Raw genomic sequence first — 6046 nt, 5'->3', positions numbered from 1 at the left:
TTCAACCAGGCTACTGGGAGTGATGACAATGCATTAGAATTCAAGAAATAATCTCAACAGAGATACTCCTGTAGGGGCCATGTTCATTTCTTCAAGGAAAGGGGCTACTTGGTAAAATGTAGTCGGGCAAAGATGAAAATTCTGTAGTTATTTGGATGCCAGCTACTGTTTAATGTGAACTTTTCTGGACCCCTGAATAGACCTTGCAAGGGGGGCTGACCAATGTGATCCCCCTGGAGTTGGGATTGACCCTTCACACCCCATTGTTGAAGAGAATCTGCCAGTCCGGAGTCACCGTCCCTGATGTCCAAAGGATGCTAAAGAGGTGTATCGAGGTCATCCAGATCTTTGAGGAACTTGAGGGATAAACAGAAACAACTAGAACATTGCAACAGTATTGATCCTGTTATTTTGAACCAGTACATTAACCAGAGCTTGCAAATACACAGTAAACTCATTAAAATGATGCACTGCTGCTTTGACACTTATTTGAATTCTTTCCAGTTTGGACCTCATCTCCAGATTTAACGATGCCCTCTCCGGTTGTGTCTCACTGGATTATATGCTTCTGCTTCGCACACTTGCATTTATATTAGTTGAGATTCTCCTTCTTTCCTTGTTGCTTCATAACCCCAATATGTTACGTTATGCTTCCTTGCTTGTTTGCAATGATGTGGATGCGCTTGTTCTCCATGCGTTCGATATCCACACCCAGCATTTTCCCTCCATCCATTGCTCAATTATAATACACGCCAAATGTCTTGGCAGATGAAACATCCCACAGCTTTTGGGATATAGTCCCTTACATCTTACTTAATTAATCAAAAACATGGTCATGGGATTTTCTTATATTGTCAGACTTCAATTTTGACTGTCAATATCTATATTTTCCCCCCTAGCTCTTTTCAACAGTCTCCTGTTGCTTCTCATTGCATTGTTGCAAATATGCAAGTTCTCAACAGCATCATTTGTAGTCCTTAAACATTGTTGATTCTCCCAACGCTATCAACTTTCCTTGATTTTTCAGTTTGAAAACTCTGTTATACCATAAGTATGTTGCAAACTCACCCAGATTCTAAGTGCCTTTTACCCATCCACCTAATACTCTATTTTTATTAGTTTTCATGTCGGTGTAACTTACTTCCCCTTCATATCATAATGCGTCTGATAGTTTTCCTGCAGCAACTCAGCTTCTGCTTGCCCTATTTAATTCTGTGCAGATTTTCACTTTACTAAGTCACTGTATGTAATGATCAATGTTTGCATGCATAAAGGAGTGAATGGTTGCTTCATGATCGGCTGGCGACCGATCCGGGGCGAACCCTGCCTCGTGCCCAGCTGGGAGCTGGGATAAGCTCTAGCACCTCCAAGGCTCCAGAATTAGGCTCTAGAATTATGAGTTTGTGGATCATATCTGATTAAGTAATAATCAACATCACATTTATAGTTTATTTTTTCACTCTAGCAGTCGCTTTTTTGGGCCTTTGCTCATCCAGTCTCTCTCATAGCTGCTGACAGCGATCCAATTTTTTTTTTTTTTTTTTTTTGATATTTGAATATGGCTCCTCCTAGTGTGTTGAAGTGTTGTTGAGTAAACACTGAACCCCAAACTGCTCCCCTGGTACTGGTGCTGTTGAAAAGGTTCATCCATTACGGGTTAATTACAGAGAATGAATTTCCCCTCGAGGGATTAATAAAGGATAAATTATTGTTATTATTATTATACGATGTGTTACGCACATACACATATAGAATGCTGAATTTTACAGGGGAGAAGGAAGCATTCTGAGCACGACACACATTTGAGTTTTGCTCAAAAGTAAACAGCAAATCCTGAGACCTCCCTGCCATTTCTTCTAGCACTTTCCTCCAAAGCGAAATTGGAGGTTGAATTGCATATATTCACACAGCCATCAGTTTACCTATGGAAGTTGGTAGATGCTATATTGGCATTTTTTTTTTTTTTGCATCACTGACCATTTAAAACTGCTTGCAGCTCAGTAACAGTAAACAGGTTACTTTTATTTTAACTAATTTCAGTTAAATCGAAATCATTCTATGCTGCATTTAGAATATCCCTTCAGCTCCTCTATTTTCCAAAAGCCGAAAAGACGGTTACAGTTTCAGTGCCTGGGGAATCCTGTTGCGGTCACAATGCAGCTCTCATTCCCCATGAATTAATCTATTCCACAAGTACCCTTTTTTTTCTTTTTTTTCCGTGTTTATTCCAGACTTAATCAATTTGTGTTTTGGCTAGTTGTATATTTGTTCGTATTGATGTATCTGCTTTGCAGTTACTTGTGAATTGCTGATTGGTTTAGTTTATGGTCAACTAGGCTTAACTAAACAAGGAGCGTGGAGGAAGGATGCCGGATCAGTGCAACAAGCCTTTGGAGGGTTTCTGGTTTTGGATTAATTCTAATGGGATCGAGATGATAATCTGGACTGAAATCCTGCCACAAAAGCTTCTTCATTTGCCTCCACGTTGGCATTTGGTATGTTTATAGAAAAAAAAAACAAAAAAAAACACATATCCGACCAATTAGTATTTTCCCTGTTACATTCTTATTCTTATTCTTAAAGGAGGGATGGAGTATTTTAATGATGTCTCTGGCAAGTCTGCAAAAAAATTGTTTCCTTTTACAAGAACGACTTGTCTCTCCATTGTCTGTCTGAAAGTATTTCTGTTTGTTTTACCCTAAGAATTTTTTCTGTCAGGACAAGTTTGTAACTCGCATTTGAGGCTTCAACATTTGTGCCCATTTGCTGCGGGGGCGTCACAGAGAAGACAATAATTACCTGACAGTGCAACTTAAGATGCAGTTTGATGAAAGTAAACAATATGTACCAAATTACAAAATATTCGACAAAGCTTCCAACAATTCTGTCCCGAGCTAAGCAGCGAATTAGGTCATGTACTTTATAACTGCAAACAGCATCTTCATAAATGGGGAGACACACAAATCGGAAATCTGTGACGTGCGGTGAGGTCCAAGGCAGATTTACAAACATACGAACCCTACAGAGTAGCTTATTCACCGAATTAGCTGAGGAGTCGCAAAAAAGAATCCCTGGAATCATGAGCATCCCCTATCTTGAGGCAGGAGAACTGCGTGCCTCACCTATGGGCTCTTTGCAGCGTTTATGATCGTCAGTACAAGAAACTAGAAACACACATACAATTGTTGACAAATAAAACACTGTACATTGGAAATGTAGTTCATATTGAAAAATTGTTTGAACATTTTAATAGCAACATAAAAAGAGACAGTCTTAGTGCAGAGCATGCCAGCAGTCAGACGTCATTGCACAATCGATGTTGAGGGTCAACTGTCCGCAGCCTTGCACATGTCTCTTCCCATTATTTGAACAGTAAATGGGAAAATCCAGCGATTTTGAATAAAAAGCAATCTAAAACTGGTGAAGTGAAATGAAAAATACTTTTCCAGTGCAAATCACTGTTAAATGTAACCATTTAATTCCTTTTTTCATTTTACATTCTTTTCTTTCCAATATTGGCAAGTGAGGCACGGCCTCTCCTGCCTCCCCTCACATCACGTCACTGATACAATGCTCTCTGCAGTGCAGTCATTATTTAGGAGTATGGGAGTAGTTATTTTCTCAATGTATGTATGTCCCTTTCTCATCCGGGCCGTACTGTGTGTCCTTGAAGCTCGGGTCTTCTAGCAGAGGCCTGGGAGCTCGAGGGGTTCGTGCAGGATCATTGCTGTTCCGGGGATTACACTCCTCTGGACAGAGATCTCAGATGTTCTTCCAGAAATCTGTCGCAGCCATTCTTCCAGTTTAGGGGTGATTGTTTCAAGTGACCCAATCTCTACTGGGATCACTTTTGCCTTCACACCCCATGTCCTCTCCGACTCCTCCTTGAAGTCTTGGTGTTTCTCCAGCTTCTCGTGCTCATTCTTCCCAGCAACCACGCTGGCTGTCTTCTCCTGCTTGTCCATCACCGTTTTCTCCAGTTGATTCGCACTGAAGTGAAAGTCATACTGGTTCCCAGCTTGGTCGTTCTGGATCACCTTTGGAGGTATCCTCCAGCTTGGTCTTTGGCACTCCAGACGGTACTTGGTACGGATGATCAGGTGCACAATATTTAAAGATGTCTCCATTTATTTTTTAGATTTTTATTTATGTAAAACCATGTTCCATAGCAACATACCCAGCACAATGTTTTTGAATATTACACATTAAAAACGCATTTCCATATTGGTCATATTGATAACAAGACAATAGGAAAGGACAAACATCAGGAAATAGTAATCGTCTAACCCAGGAATTAAATTTCACAGTAAAGGATAGTTAATCACAGAAGTGCTTTGGGGGTTTAGCTGAATTTTGCGTTACTATATGACAACCTTTTCCTCAGCAGAAGATCATGTTACTCTAATAGGCAGATGAGTATTCACTGCACACATAGAGCTGTAAAAAAAAGAAATATGAAGGTTGAATGGACAAACACAGAACATACTTAAATATCCAAGTACTGGAATAGCAAAAATAAATGGTTGCCTTATTATTGAAATGTTATGTGTATATATATAGATATATATATATCTATATATATACTGCTCAAAAAAATAAAGGGAACACTTAAAAAACACATCCTAGATCTAAATGAATGAAATATTCTTATGAAATACTTTGCTCTTTACACAGTTGAATGTGCTGACAACAAAATTACACAAAAATGATCGATGGAAATCAAATGTGTTAACCCATGGAGGTCTGGATTAGGAATCACACTCAAAATTAAAGTGTAAAAACACACTCCAGGCTGATCCAACTTTGATGTAATGTCCTTAAAACAAGTCAAAATAAATCTGTGTTGCTTCCTGAGTGGACACTATGATTTCACAGAAGTGTGATTGACTTGGAGTTACATTGTGTTGTTCAAGTGTTCCCTTTATTTTTTTGAGCAGTATGTATATATATATATATATATATATATATATATATATATATATATATACACACATATAAATATAAAAAAATGTTAAGTGCTCAAAACTGCAAAAAGAATACGATCTGACCACCTCAAATAAAGTTGGCTCCTCAGTTCGCTGCTGTCCTTCAGCGGCTCAACTGTGAATCCTTTGAATCGGCTGTGTGACTCCAGAGGACGTATATCCATTCAGGTGTCCATGTGAAATATCACCAGCAGCTGTGCAATGCAACATGAGGCACATGGCATCAACAAGCGGCGCGCATGTCATGATGAAACTACGAGGAAAAAAAAATGTCACGCATGTCAGGCTTGCTTTCACAGCATAATCATGTGCATGTTTTTTTACATCTGGCTCGTTAGATCTTACATGTTTTTCATCTAGGCCGTTGTATTTACTGCAACCTGGCAGCGAGGCACAAGGGTATTAAAGAAGACCTCAGGTTTGTCCAAATTTAATCTCTGATATCAGGCCAGGTTGTCGGGACAGATCCAGTAGGTTGAACTCAATCTATCCAGTACATTTCCACCTTTATTCCAGTCACACTCTCCCCTTTCATGAGCCGTTACATTGTCAAGAAGCTCATCAGCAGCAGGTTAAATAAACTCCAAATCAAAAATATATTAGTATTTGATATATTGATCACTTGACACCATGCCTGGAGAAAAAAAAAAACCTGAACTGAGGAAGAAACCTTGTGAAATCTTAGAGATGACTGCTTAAAACAGAAAATCTGTTTTTTTTAATGCTTTTTAATCATCTATTCTGTCCTTTAATAGGTAATGCAAACCAGTCCCCAGTGACGAATTCCTTGAAAAAGTTGGCATATATACTGCATGTACAATTGTTAGGCAAGTTGTATTTTTGAGGATTAATTTTGTTATTGTACAACTACAGTGATCTTTGTGAATCCAAAATGTTTACAACTCCCCAAATCTGAACATTTAATTCGAAAAAAAAGGGAAGTGTTGGCTTCCTTAAGAGATTACCTATATATACACCACTATTAGGCAACTATAATCGTCAAGAATTATCATGCAACTAAATGAAAAACAAAGATTTTCCCATCTCACCTATTTATTTTC

The sequence above is a fragment of the Fistularia commersonii genome, chromosome 21 (genome assembly GCF_037954325.1).
Source record: "Fistularia commersonii isolate RoL2024-O1a breed Wild chromosome 21, RoL_Fcom_v1.0, whole genome shotgun sequence".
Taxonomy (NCBI): domain Eukaryota; kingdom Metazoa; phylum Chordata; class Actinopteri; order Syngnathiformes; family Fistulariidae; genus Fistularia; species Fistularia commersonii.
This window is presented reverse-complemented; position numbering follows the sequence as displayed.